This window comes from Sorex fumeus, unplaced genomic scaffold (genome assembly GCF_029834395.1).
Source record: "Sorex fumeus unplaced genomic scaffold, SorFum_2.1 ptg000006l, whole genome shotgun sequence".
Taxonomy (NCBI): domain Eukaryota; kingdom Metazoa; phylum Chordata; class Mammalia; order Eulipotyphla; family Soricidae; genus Sorex; species Sorex fumeus.
In genome coordinates this window covers 33,555,829-33,571,433 of record NW_026606063.1, presented here as the reverse complement: position 1 = coordinate 33,571,433, position 15,605 = coordinate 33,555,829, and the positions used below count along the sequence as shown (strand labels likewise).

The 15,605-nt window shown below is 44.9% G+C and overlaps 1 protein-coding gene across 5 annotated transcripts in view; it reads left to right on the top strand.

Moving 5' to 3' along the window:
* Positions 1-15,605, top strand: part of COLEC11 (collectin subfamily member 11) — a 64,752-nt gene that overhangs the window by 41,127 nt on the left and 8,020 nt on the right. The gene's annotated exons all lie outside the window — the stretch shown is intronic.

Here is a 15,605-nt window from a genome sequence, read left to right as displayed (position 1 = left end):
GGAGAGCCGCTCGTGAGGGGTGACTGGTGACCTCGGTAGGGCGTGAAGGACGAACTGGAACGCCCCCCTTCCCATGAGGTTTTAGTCGCCCCCACACCCCCGGCTCATACCTGCTGTCCACAAGGCTCCCATGTGGCCGCCATCTTTCTTTCCAGAGGGAGGAGGGCGGAAGGGAGCAACACCCTTTCCCCTCTGGGCAGAAATGATTGCCTGGATTAACGCATAGTCCTTTCACTTTTCTGCTCCAAGCTGCTGGGTTCTGCATTAAGCCCTTGTGCTTCTGGGGCTGTGGCCGTGCTGGAGAGCCGCTCGTGGGGGGCAACTGGTGACCTCGGTAGGGCGTGAAGGACGGACCGGAACGCCCCCCTTCCCATGAGGTTTTAGTCGCCCCCACACCCCCGGCTCATACCTGCTGTCCACAAGGCTCCCATGCGGCCACCATCCTTCTTTCCAGAGAAGAGAGGGCGTGTTTCTTTCTTTAGATCTTTATTTTTTATCTGTCTGGGCCCAGTGGAATATTTAATAGAATCACTATGATATGTAATTTCAAAGCTTTCATGATTGGTTTTCAGTCATACCAACACCCATCTCTCCACCAGTGTACATTTACCACCACCAATGTTCTCTGTATCCCTCCCACCAACCCTGATCCCCGCTTCCAGTCTGCCCCTATGGCAGGCACTTTTCTTCGCTCTCTCTTTCTTCTCTCTCTTTATGGTTTGCAATACAGATACTGGGAGACCATCATCGTTGATCCTTTACCCACTTTCAGCACACATCTCCCATCCAAAGAGATCCCTCCAACCATCATTGTCATAGTAGTTCCTTCTCTAACCCAAATGCCCCCTCCCCCAGCACTTGAGGCAGGCTTCCAACTGTAAACTAATCATCCTCGCCCTTGTTTCTACTCTCTTTGGATGTCAGTCTCATACTATGTTATTTTGTAACCCACAGATGAGTGCAGTCATCCTGTCTGTCCCTCTCCTTCTGAATTATTCCACTCAGCATGACATTCTCCATGTTAATCCATAAGTGAATTTCATGGCTTCATTTTACTAACAGTTGCATAGTATTCCATTGTGTACCATAATACCATAGTTTCTTTGACTAATCATCTATTCTTGGGCACTTGGGTTGTTTCCAGATTCTGGTTATTGTGAATAGTGCTGCAATGAACATAGAAGAGCATATGTCATTTCTTCTGTGTGTTTTTGTGTCCCTGGAGTATATTTCCAGAAGTGGTATTGCTCAAATTCTAGTTTTTTGAAGACTACCCATATTGTTTTCCATCATGGCTGGACCAGTCAGTATTCCCACCAACAATGAATGAGAGTCTATTTCTCCCCACATCCACACCAGCACTGGTTGTTCTTGTTCTTTCTGATGTGTACTAGTCCCTGTGGTGTAAGATGATATCTCACTGTTGTTTTGATTTGCATCTCTCTGATGAGTAAGTCATGAAGAACATTTCTTATGTGCCTTTAGGCCATTTGTATTTCTTTTTTGAGGAAGTTTTCTGTTGATTTCTTCTCCCTATTTTTTGATGGGGTTGGAGGTTTTTTTCTTGTAAAGTTTTAACCAGTGCCTTATGTATCTTGGATATTAACCCCTTATCTGATGGGTATTGGGTAAATAATTTTTTTCCATTCTGTGGGCTAGCTCTGTATCTTAGTCACATTCCTTTTGAGATACAGAAGCTTCTTAGCTTAATGTAGTCCCATTTGTTTATCTTTTCTTCCACTTGCTTGGTCAGTGGTGTTTCATCTCTAAAATGGCTTTAGCTTCAATGTCATGGAGAAAAGGCAGAACATTTTATTTTATTTTTTGCAGTTGAAAATAATTTAATCAAGTTTGATAAAAAATTGTAAATCAATTTCTCTTTGCTTAAAAGGTTTTAGAGTTTTGTAATACAGAAAATATTTTAATCAATTAATTAATCAATGTAAATTTTATTGAATCACCATGAGACAGTTACAAGCTTTCATGTTTGGGTTACAATCACACAATGATCAAACACCAGTCCCTCCACCAGTGCACATTCCCCAGTATACCCCTTTTACCCCTACCCCCATGAATATCCCCAGTATACCCCCCCTCTACCCCTACCCACTGTCTCCCCTTTCCCACCCTCCCCCTGCCTCCATGGCAGACAATATTCCCCATACTCTCTCTCTACTTTTGGGCATTATGGCTTGCAGTACAGACACTGAGAGGTTATCATTTTTGGTCCTTTATCTACGTTCAGAACACATCTCCCATCCCGACCAGTTCCTCAAGCCGTCATTTTCTTAGTGATCCCTTTTCTATTCCTTCTCCCCTTTGCTCATGAGGCAGGCTTCCAGAAAGAGAGGGACAGACATAGAGGGACTGCACTCATTTGTGGAGTATAAAACAACATAACATGAGGCTGACTCCTAAGGACTATTAGATTCTTTTTTTTTTGATTGTAGAAACATTTATTTTTACTTATTTCTACATTTTTCCTATTTCACGCTGATCAAATAATACCTTCTTAACATAAAGTGTTGAGTAATATGGTAGCACTAATGTAGATATATTTTTAATTTTTATTCGTGAAACACCATGAGGTACAGTTGTAGGCTTACAAATTTTTGTGCTTGGGTTTCAGTTATACAATGATCGAGTACCCATCCCTCCAACAGTGCCCATTCTCTACCACCAATGATCTCAGTATACCGCCCTCCCCCATCCCTCCATCCCACCCAGCCTCTGTGTCAGGGCATTCCCTTTTGTTCTCTCTCTCCTTTTGGGTGCTGTGGTTTGCAAAAGAGGCATTGAGTGGCAATCATTTTTGGCCTATAGTCTACATTCAGCATGCATCTCCCATCATGGGAGGATCCTCCCAACACCCTTTATTTGGTGCTCCCTTCTCTATCTGAGCTGCCTCCAAGCCATGGAGTAAACATCCTGGTACTTAAAACCTGATACTCTGTTATTCTTGGGTGTTAGTCTCCTATTTTGTTACTTTATATTCCCCAAATGAATGCAATCTTTCTATGTCTGTCCCTCTCTTTCTGACTCATTTCACTTAGCATGATACTTTCCATGTAGTATCACTTGTATGTAAATTTCATGGCTTCATCTTTTCTAAGCTACATAGTACTCCATTGTGTAGATGTACCAAAGTTTCTTTAACCAGTGATGTGTTCTCAGCCACTGAGGCTTTTTACAAATTCTGGCTATTGTAAAGAGTGCTGCAATGAACAAACAAGTGCAGATGTCACTTTGACTATACTTTTTTGCCTCTCTGGGATATATTCCAGGAGTGGTATTGCTGGGTCAAATGCGAGTTCAATTTCTAATTTTTTGAGAATCGTCCATACTGTTTTCCAAAAGGGTTGAACCAGTTGGCATTCCCACCAGCAGTGAAATAGGGTCCCTTTCTTGCCACATCTGCACCAGCACCAGTAGCTTTTGTTCTTTTGGATGTGGGCCAGTCTCTGTGGTGTAAGATGATATCTCACTGTTGTTTTGATCTGCATCTCCCTGATGATTAATGATGTAGAGCATTTTCTCATGTGCCTTTTTGCCATTCGTATTTCTTTTTTGAGAAAGTTTCTGTTCATTTCATTGCCCCATTTTTTTTTCTTTTTGGGTCACATCTGGCTATGCACAGGGGTTTCTCCTGGCTCTGCACTCAGGAAGTACTCCCGGTGGTGCTCAGGGGACCATATGGGATGCTGGGAATCGAACCCGGGTCGGCCGTGTGCAAGGCAAACGCCCTACCCGCTGTGCTATCTCTCCAGCCCCGTCATTGCCCCATTTTTTGATGGGGTTGGATGTTTTCTTCTTTGAAGTTCTTCTTTGGAGTTCAACAAGTACTTTGTATATCCTTGATATCAACCCCTTGTCAGATGGGTATTGGGTGAATATCCTTTCCCATTTTGTAGATTGTCTTTGTATTTTGGTCACTGTTTCTTTTGAGGTGCAGAAGCTTCTGAGTTTAAGATAGTTCCATTTGTCTATCTCTATTTTCACTTGCTTGGCCAGTGACGTGACATCTTTGAAGATACCGTTAGCTTCAATGTCATGGAGGGTTTTGCCAACTTTGTCTTCAATGTACCTTATGGATTCTGGTCTGATGTTGAGGTGTTTAATACATTTTGATCTTACTTTTGTACATGGTATTAGGCAGAGATCTGAGTCCATTTTTCTTCATGTAGCTGTCCAGTTTTGCCAGCAAAATTTGTTAAAGAGGCTTTCCTTGAACCACTTCACATTTCTTGCTCACTTATCAAAGATTAGATGATCATATGTTTGGGGGGAGATGTCAGTATATTCAACCCTGTTATCTTGGTCTGCAGCTAGGCAGAACATTTTAAAAAGCAGAAAAATGATGTCCTGGGGCTAAAGAGATGGTATAGTGGATAAGACACTTGCTTTGCATGAGACTGAGCCAGATTTAAACCCTGGCATCCCATATGATCCCTGAGCATCATTAGAAGTGACTCCTGCATGCAAGGTCAGGAATAATCCCTGAGCATTGTCAGATGTGACCCCCAAACAAAAACAACCCCCCAAAACAGAAAACCCCAACCAGTTTCTATGTACACAATGCACATATCGTATAACTCACATATTGCTTATATGTATTCTGAAAGATACGTTATTAGATAATTTCATCATTGAGTGACTGTGAAAGAGTATATTTACACTCATACAGAAGGTGAAGCCTACTTTAATGTCTAAACTGTGTATAGGGACCACTGTAGTGTATGTGAGTTGTCCTTGATTAAGGTGTTACATGACTCATGACTATATTTTACATACACACACACAAACACACACGATAAGTTTATTTAAATAAATTTGTGAGATACACATATTTTTATGGGCCACCTACAAAGGTGGCTTTCAACTCTCTAGAGATGCCAGAAGACAGTTATGGCATCCAGCAGTCTCAAAGGTATTCTCTCTTTCTCTCTCTCTCTCTTTCTCTCTCTCTCTCTCTCTTTCTCTCTCTCTCCTTCTCTCTCTCTCTCTTTTGATGCAGTAGAAGCCATACAGGAATCAAGCAGGTGAAGATGTGTAAGGTTCAGGAGGTTCTTAGGCCTTTTCTTTCCCCAGATTATCTGCTCTGAGGACCCCTCTCAGAAATCTATCAGCTACTGTCAGGTCATGAACTACTCCAGTATCGAGGACTGAGAGACATTTCTTTGAGGTCCCCATAGTGACCAGTTTTATGCCCTGTCACGACCAGTGTGCAGTGAGTGTGGTCAGTCTTTGACATCCTATGCTAATGTCTTTTATTGTTAGAGAGAAATAAAAGAAAGCACGGGACCAGAGTGCTAACATCCTCATAGACTGAAAGTTTTGACTCTGCTCCATGTACTGTATTTATTGCTTAGAACCAATAATCATCACAAGGAGAAAATTCTTTGTTCAAATGCTATCTTAATCTACCTGGGCTAGTTACAGACTCAAGGGCCTTAGTTTATTGGAATAATCTTTGTAATGTATACTCATGTCTTGACATCTGACACCCCCACAACCTCCTGCCCCAACCACCTGCCCTAACCTCCATCCTGGCACCCTCCAGTCACTTTGGGATCTCCAGGGCTTGTTTTTGATTCTGGGTCAAACCTGGCCATGCCCAGGGCTCACTTTGGGAGTACTTTGGGGGATAGTATGGTGTTGGAACTCAAACCCACGTTGTCTTTTACAACCTGGTCTTTGAAGACTTCCTCTCTGACAACACCTGCTACCCCACCCCCCACCCCGCTCACCAGGGCTTCTTATGAGACCGGTCACTTGGAAGACTTCAATCAATCATTTGGAAAGGAGCTTGAACCTGAAGATCTTCAAAGAGGATGGAATTCTGCAGTTGATTCTCCCCATGGCTGGCCGAGGGCCCAGTGTGCATACAGATACTCCTTCCCCAGGGTTGAGAGACAGGTGGAGAGTCAAGGCTTCCAGCCATGCCAAGCTGGTTGCATCGTCTATTATTTACCGAGCAGAAGGCTTGCTGCTGCGGGCTGGCCTGTGTGGTTGCACAGGAACCAGCTGGGGCGCCAGTGAAATGCAGCAGCAATGGTTTGGGAGGGCAGCCTGGGTTGCAGAGCACCTGGGTGGTGCTGATCTTGCGATGCTGCCTGGGGCCTGGCTGCCGGTCAGGACGGTCTCTTTGGGATCCCTTTCTGCCTCAGCTTCTATGAAATGCAAGCTGTACCTATGTGGAACCCCCGCTTTGTCTGATTTTTCCATGTTTAGGCGGGGGGTGGGTGGGAGGTGCGTCCGGTCTAGTGGTGGACAGCACACCTGCAGGGCAGAGGACTCAGACAGCTGCAGGAGAAAGTGCCCATGTTGACTGATTGCCTTTTCTGAAATAACAAAGATAAGCCAAGGGGTCCGGCAGGAATCTCCTGCTGTCTTTGGTCTTTTACTGAAATGAGAATCATTTCTACATTTCTAGTCCACACAGCTGTGTGGAAGTAGCACTGAGCAGGCTTTGCTGACACAATCTGCTGAAAGTGTGTCAGCTCACTCTTTGGGCCTCTCGTCTCAGACAGGCAGCTCAGATAAGAGCAGGGACCTCCCCTGGCACATCAGGGTGGAGGGTGACCCTGGGTCACTGGTGGCTTTTGGCTCTGGGACATGTGCACATTATTCGCCATTAAGAATCGCTGAGGAAGCTGAATTCCAAGTGCTCCTTTGGCCCCCTCTCCTCTTCAAAGACTGTGTGAGATCTTCATTAAAATTAATAAGTTATCTGCCTGCCGCGAGCTGCTCCCTTTCTGGAGCGTGCATAGAGGGCAGATGAGCGTTCATAGGCTTGTCATTCTGGGATGTGACTGAGAAAGGGCTTAAATACCGCTCGCTCCCGGGTGTTGCCCTGGAGCTCCTGAAATTTAGAGGGGTAGGAGCTAAGCGGGGCGGGTCATTTTTAATTATCGCTCATAAGCACAGCAAGGGTGTTTGTTTGCTTTTTTGCAAAAATATTTCTTGTCCACTCTCCTTTGAGGGCCTCAGAGTTTGTGTCCACCATGCTTTTCTGTCCAATGGTGAGTTTCCAAGGAATGTCTGCAAATTAGAAGACCTCAGCTGGGGTTAGAGCAATAGTACAGCTGGTAGGGCGTTTACTTTGCACGCAGCTGACTCGGGTTCGATCCCCGGCATCCTGTATGGTCTCCAGAGCACTGCCAGGAGTGATTTCTTTTTCTTTTCTTTTTTTTTTTAATTTTTATTAGTGAAACACCATGAGGTACAGTTGTAGATTTATAATTTTTTGTGCTTTGGTTTCGATTATACAATGATCAAATACTCATCCCTCCACCAGTGCCCATTTTCCACCACCATGAATAATATCCCTCCCATCCCCATCCCCCCATCCCACTCTGCCTCTGTGGCAGGGCATTCCCTTTTCTTCTCTCTCTCCTTTTGGGTGTTGTGGTCTGCAAAAGAGGCATTGAGTGGCAATCATGTTCGATCTATAGTCTACTTTCAACATGCATCTCCTCTCGTGGGAGGATCCTCCAAACACCCTTTATTTGGTGCTCCCTTCTCTATCTGAGCTTCCCTTTCCCCTAGAATACCCGGCTGGCCTCTAAGCTATGGAGTAATCCTCCTGGTGTTGATCTCAGCTATTCTTGGGTATTAATCTCATATTTTGTTACATTATATCCCCCAGATGAATGCAATTTTTCTATGTCTATCCCTCTCTGACTCATTTCGCTTAGCATGATACTTTCCATGTTGTACCGCTTGTATGTAAATTTTATGACTTCATCTTTTCTAACAGCTACATAGTAAGGAGTGATTTCTGAGTACAGAGCCAGAAGTAACCCCTGAGCATCACCAGGTGTGATCCAAAAAGCAAAAAAAAAAAAAAAAAAAAACCAAAAAAACCAACCAAACAAAAAACTTCAGCTACCCAAATGACCTCATGCACATATTTTATGCATTTGCACACACCCTCAACCATGCATGCACACATCTGTGTGCACATGTACATGTGTCTCCACACATGTATGCATATACAAGCACATGCACTGTCTTGTGTGCATATACATGAATATAAGCACAAGTGCTTATGGTTATAAATCCACACACATTTCTGTGTACACAGGCGCAGGTGTGAGTATGCATACTGGTATATGTATAAGCACACCTGTGTGCATGTGCTTGTGTATTACATGGAGGTATGGACATGTGCATATGCATATACAGGAGTGCATTTTGCTTGTGGATGCATAATCTGGCACCAGCATGGCTCTCATTTTGCTCAGTCCCACCAGGCTGTGCTGGGCAAGAACTGTGTGTGAAGAGATTCTGGCTCTTCTGGTTGATGGAGTCTCTGTTTGACCCAAACCAACCATCCCCATAGCATGGACTTTCTCCACAGAGGCCCTCTGAGTGGCTGCCAGGGTCAGGCACATTACCCGGTGCTCTCACGTGAAGCTGTGGTTTAGGGTGGAAGGTTGTGAGGGGACCGGTAGCATAGTACTGCTTGCTCCCACACTGGCCATAGACACAGCCTTATCTTCCTAGAAACCTGCATCTCACCTGCAGTGCCAGGCTCTTGGCAGCAGAGCCTCTGGTTGCTACTGGGTTCTATGGGAGCCTCTTTGGTGCTGGGGAGCCCAGGGCCGTACCCCACGATTGAGGTGCGGGGTGAGAGGCCTTTGTTCTCATGCACTCAGAGAGGTCAGGCACTGAACACCATGACCCCACCGAGCCCTTCCATAGGACCCTCCTCCTGTCACCAGAGACAGACACTGGGGGACAGGGCTGGAAGCTACCCCAAGCAGGCCTGGTATGTATGAGGTGCCTCTGCCCCTGGTGCCTCTTGCATGTGTGATTCAGCGGCATCCATAACATACAGAAGTTGCTAGAAACACCCACCCCAGATCTGATGAGACCCCTGGGGTGGCTCTGCTTTCAGTATTTTACCAGACCCCCAAAGGGTTGTAACCTTTGATTTACAACTCTGTGCCCTGGTGACAAACATGGCCTCTTATAGATCGTCTGTGCTTGCTCCTGGCCAGCAAGGGTCTCAGTGTTTCCTCTGGCACCACAACCCTGCTCCATGAGTGATTGCCCTTCACACCTCACCAGGCATTGGATTTCCCCATCTGTGCCTGGGATCCCAGAAGCCCCTACGGCAGGGACCAGGTCCCACTCTGCATGGGCAGGACTCAGTACTCCACCGGGGAATGGTGCCACATGTCAGCAATAACCTTGAATTAAGTGTGAATGTTTGGCTAAGCCATTTAGGGTTGGGCCAAGAGCCAAGTCTCTTCATCACCCCCAGGTTATCACTTATTTATAACAGCAGGATGTGTGCTAGACTCTTCCTGCATGCTTCGACTGATGAAACAAATCACTCATTAATCATCTGTTAAGTGGGAAAGCACTTCCCCAAGTAGCTTTCCATAGCAGGTGTTTCTCCTCCAGGGACAATCTCGAGCCTCATCACCCCTTCTTGTCTGGTCCTCACCTCTTCTTCTTGTCTGCTTGGGGCTGCAGAGGCGAAGCAAGTCTTGCTTTCAACATGTCTCTACTGGAATCTCAGGGCGAAATTAACCCCAAAGCCAGTAAGCAGGCTGCTCCCTCCCTCCCTCCCTCCTTCCCTCCCTCCCTTCCTTCCTTCCTTCCTTCCTTCCTTCCTTCCTTCCTTCCTTCCTTCCTTCCTTCCTTCCTTCTTTTCAGTGGAGTCATCTTAGCAAGCCGTGGGCAGGATTCAGTGTGGGGACCAACGCATGAAGGTGGCCTCCTGTCATGTGTCACTCTTCTCTGGAAGGCAGTCCTTGGGCAGGAATTTTGGTTTCTGTTTCTCGGGTTCTGGAAACCTTATCCATTTCCAAAGAGGATTCCAACCATGTGATGGGAAACATCTGCTGGGCTCCTTAATAGGGAAGGGTGCACTCTGAGGTCTTTTTGGGCCCTTGCGTGCCCCAGCTGAAGGTGCAAATGTTTTTCTGAGATCTCTCCTCTTGCCCACAGCATTATCTCCAATCACCTGTTGATTCACCCCACTTTATTTAAAGAAATGTTATTTTTAAACAACATTTTCGTCACTGTGATTTGCAATACTGCCACTGGCAGGGCTTAATGCATACGGTGTTTCAACACTGTCCCCTCCAAGAGTCTATTTACCTCCATCACTGTCTCAGGGTTTCCTCCCAGTCTCTCCACCATGGTAAGTTCAGTTTTGTAGACCAGTTCATAGATTCTGTGTCTTTGAGCCTTTTGGTATTTCTCTACTATGCTTTAATTTTTTTATTCCACATTTGAGAGAGATCATTCTGTATCTGTCCCTCTCCTGGCTGACTTCACCTAGTGTGGTTCCCTCCAATTCCATCCACACAGCAGCAGATGGCATGATTTTGTCTTTTCTTACAGCCAAGTAGTATTCATATACCATAGTTTCTTTATCCAATCATCTGTTCTTGGACACTAGGGTTGTTTCCAGATTCTGGCTCTTGTGTGTAGTGCTGTAAGGAACATAGCAGCATAAATAGCTATAAAATTTAAGGAAAAAAGAAACCAACCCCATCAAGAAAATGAGGAGAAGAGATTATCAGGAAATTCCTCAAGGAAGACATATAGATGACCAATTGGTATGTGAAATGGTGTGCTGTGTTACTGATCATTAGAAAAATGCAAATCAAAACGACCAGATATTGGGGCTGGAGCGATAGCACAGTGGGTGAGGCGTTTGCCTTGCATGCAGCGAACCCAGGTTTGGTTCCCAGAATTCCATATGGTCCCCTGAGCACCACCAGGAATAATTCCTGGGTGTAGAGCCAGGAGTGACCCCTGAGCATTGCTGGGTGTGAATCAGAAAGCACAAACAAACAAACAAACAAAAAAAGCGACCAGATATTATCTCACACTAGTGAGAGTGGCTAATAGAAGAACAAAAGCAACCAGTGTTGGTGCAGATGTGGGGGAAAAGGAAATCTCATCCACTGCTGGTGAAAATGATGTGTAGTTTAATGTTTTTGGAAAACAATATGACACTTCTAAAAAAAAACCCTAAGAATTAAACTTCTATATGATTCAGCAATTCCACTTTTTGGCCTCTGTCTCCAGGACCAAAAGCTCTATTTACTCCACTTTAATCTAACTTTGAAGATCTAAATGAACTCTAAGAGCAATGGACAGTATGTCACAGACCACCAATGAGCAATAAGGGAACAGTGAAAACGAGTAGAACCTCCTCAGGAATTGGGAAGATGTAACATAACAAAAGCATAAACACTGAGTTTGTCTGGATGCTTATCCTGAAACTCAACAGACTTTTCCAGCACTCTAAACCCCAGAAGGATGGACTCAGGAAATGGGAAAGTTAGACTTTCCAGATAAGGAAGAAGGTTGTCTTCTTCTGCTGGTCTTGTGGATCTGGGAAGACTGACAGCAGTCCCTGTGTTTCAGGGAGTGATGGTTTTTCATAAAGTCCTCTTGGCACTATCATCATCTCTGAGCTGCAGACTATGCGATCACACATGTACAAGGGTCTAGAAAAAGGTGGAATCTCACTGGACAATCATGACAAAACCCCAAAGTCTGAGAACTTTGAACAGCAGACATTGGTTTCTCATGGCTCTGGGGACAGAAAATCAGATCAGGGTGTCCACAATGGTGAGATCCATTTGGGGGGTGGGGGTTGTAGTCAGCCTCCTTCTCATTGTGGGAGAAGGGAGGACAGGCTGGCCCCAGCTGGTGATGCTGGGAATAGAGCAGCTCAGAGACATTGACTGACACTGTCACCTAATCCAGAACCCCTGTACTACCTGCACATCAGGTTTGCATGTGTGTCTCACTTTTAGGGTCTCACTGTCCTGGCCCCTTCGATTCCTCTGCTCTCTGCCTGACTTGGCCTTTCCCTGCTCAGTGGGTCCCATGTCCTCGGGGCTCCTGTGACTGCCTATCCAGGGAATGACTCTACCCACATCTTGCCATTTCTCTGCAGTGGTTGATGGGGCTGGAGCAGTAGCACAGCAGGTAGGGCATTTGCCTTGCACATGGCCAACCGGGAGCCGAACCGAGTTCGATTCCTCCACCCCTCTCGGAGAGCTCGGCAAGCTACCGAGAGTATTTTGCCCACATGGCAAAGCCTGGCAAGCTACCCGTGACATATTCAATAATGCCAAACACAGTAACAAGTCTCACAATGGAGACGTTACTGGGCCTGCTTGAGCAAATCGATGAACAACAGGAGGACAATGCTACAGTGCAGTTGATTGGTAACCTCCACCCCCCTCTTCTCTGCACGCTGCTCAGTAGCTCCAGCATTCCACCACTCACCAACCCCTCCACCCTCCATCCTTGGGCCTTCCATCAAGGTCTGTGCCCCTCAGGGTCACATCGTCCTTGTCACATTGATGCCTCCCATGCTCAGTCTCCATGGCTGTGCTGGACTCCTCCCGCCAGTGTCCTATGGCATGGGCATTGGCATTCATATGGGTGCCTCCATGGGAATGGCGATTTCTCAGTCACTCCTCCTGCCTTGCTCTCCTGCATGCAAATGGGAATGTGGGTGTCTATTTTAACAATTGCTCACATGCCAGGCCCATGCTTTTTTCTGGTCTCTATTCTGAATTTAGGGGAGCATACCAAACTTGGAATTCCTGGCAGGAAAGTCCTTGGTTTTAAAGAGTGGAACAAGCTTTATCTGCATACCATACAAAGATCTTCTTATGATGGATCAATTTAAATATATTGAGAAATCTTTATGCTGTTTTCATTTCTTGGACCAATTTCTATTACCACCAACAGTACAAAGAGTTACTTTTCCTACCCATTCCCGAGAGTGTTGTTTCTGGTCATTTGGATAATGGTCATTCTTGCAGAATTGAATGATAGCTCTACTATTTCATTTGCATTTTCCTGATAATCAGTTGATAATGAACATTTTCTTTTTATGTGCCTTTGCCCATAATCTGTGTATCTTCTTTGAAGAAGTGTCTGCTCATTTTAATAGGCTGTTTTAATTTATCGCTGAGTTTTGTGAGATTATACATGTGTGTATATATTATATATAGTATATTAGCCCTTTTATGATACAGTATGTGAATATTTCCTCCACTTAATTTTAGTATAATTTGTTTCCTTGTCCTTTTTCATTTGATGCTATCCTATTTATTTATTTATTTATTGGTTTTGGGGCTGCACCTAGCAGTGCTCAGGGATTATTCCTGGCACTGTGCTCAGGAATCACTCCTGGCAGGGATTAGGGAGCCATATGTGGTACCTGAGATTGATTCTGGGTTGGTCATATGCAAGTCAAGTACTCTACCTGCTATACTATTTCTCTGATCCCACTTATTTATTTTAATTCATTTTTTACTAAGGCACTATGATTTACAAACTCATTTATAGTTGAGATTTAGGTATACAGTATTCTAACACCAATCTTTTTTTTTCCTTAAATTTTTATTAGTGAAACACCATGAGGTACAGTTGTAGACTTACAAACTTTTGTGCTTGGGTTTCAGTTATATAATGATCGAATACCCATCCCTCCACCAGTGCCCATTCTCCACCACCACCAGTCCCAGTATCCCTCCCATCCCCTCTTCCCCCATCCCACCCTACCTCTGTGGCAGGGAATTCCCTTTTGTTATCTCTCTCCTTTTGAGTGCTGTGGTTTGTAAAAGAGACACTGAGTGGCAATCTTGTTCGGACTATAGTCTACTCTCATCACGCATCTCCCATCCTAAGAGAAACCTCCCAACACCCTTTATTTGGTGCTCCCTTCTCTATCTGAGCTGCCTTTTCCCCTAGCATGTGTGGCTGTCCTCAAAGCCATGGAGTAATCCTCCTGGTACTTATCTTGGCTATTCTTGGGTGACTAACACAAATCTTAATACCAGTGTCAACTTCCCTCCACTGGTGTCCCCAGGTTCTCTTTCACACCCCAGCTTACCTCCTTAACAGACACATTTTTCAGTTTGATAATTATAGTTTGGATCATATGCATCTACTGTTGTTGGTTCCATAGTTTAGATTTATAGATAACCCCCACTTATATATCACTGATGTGATCGAGATTCTTGACTTCACTACTCCCTTATTTATTCCCATGAACCTCTTCCTGTCAGCCTCTAATTACTCTTCCCCCCATTTCTCTCCTTTTCTGGACTTTCCATTTCTATAGTTTAGAGCCAAGGGTTTGAACTACAGCACAATTTGCAACAACTAAAATTAAGGCAACAACCCAAATGCCTGTTTATGTAAACACAGTGGATTTACTATATGGAGGAAACTGGAATATCATAGCACTGTAGCATTGTCCTCCAATTGTTTATTGATTTGCTCAAGTGGGTACCAGTAATGTCTCCATTGTGAGACTTGTTACCGTTTTTGGCACATCGAGTATGCCACGGGGAGCTTGCCAGGCTTTGCCGTGCGGGAGGGATACTCTCGGTAGCTTGCCAGGCTCTCTGAGAGGGACAAAGGAATCGAACCCAGGTCGGCCGTGTGCAAGGCAAATGCCCTACCCGCTGTACTGTCACTTCAGTCCATGGAATATCATGCAAAACACAATATGCCAGAAGGAAAAAGACAAATAACGAATGATCAAACTCATATGTGGGATATAGAGAAGCAAATCAGAGCCAAACAAAGCCAAACAATAGCAACAAAACCCACTGGCCTCTGGTCACAGAATTGAGGTTCCTATGGGTGGTGGAGGCATGTTGATAATTTGGTGGGGGTGAAGTGTGGTATGGTAACCTGCATTTTGGAGAGATTTGAAATTGTACCCCTAAAACATATCTAGTATCATAAACCACTAATACTTAATGAAAAAAAATAAAGTGCTTGCTCATCATCTCACACAGTCACTTACAATGAATTAAATTCATTTTCTACAACAATTTGGAAGATAATTGATTATAAAATGTAACCACACCTACATATATTCATAACAAAATAAATCTTTTTCGCTTTTCCCCTTTTTTACACAAATTTTCTCTATATGCTTGTTTGCTGTTTGTTGACTTGTGGGGGTGTCTGACAATTGTCAGTGGACAAACAGGAGTGGTGACCCAGGCCATTAACAGTTTGTGGAGGAAAAACTGAGTTGAAAAAATTTCTGCATTTTCTGACTAGTTACTTTCAGTGGGTTCCATGGATGAGAGTGAAGAGTCCTGTGGGACACTGGTGTGTGAGCCGTCAACGGGCCACCATGTAAGGAGGGAGCACTTATGAGAAGAGAGCAGAACAGGACTGGTGACCTGGTGGCACTGAATCTCTGCTGGAGGATTGTCACATGAAGTCTACAAGGAAGAATCCCTGGAACCTCCTTCCCCTCCACCTCTTTCTCCTTCCCTCCAGCTTCATTTTTGGAAGATGCACCATCTCTCTGAAATGTTCCCCCTCTTCATGTGGAGAACTTCAAATGAACAAAGAAAGAGGCCCATGGCTCTGCCAATGAGCATGCAGCTGAGTTTGGGCACTGATAACCAGGTCCTGGCAGTAGGAACTTTATTCTGTGTCTGTGTAGCAGAGATTGCCTGGTTTGGCTTGGGGGCAGGAATAAGGCCTGGGAAAAATGCAGGCTCAGAGGGATAGTATAGTGAGCAGAGCATTTGCCTTGCACGTGGTTGACTGAGGTTGATCCCTGGCATACCATGCAG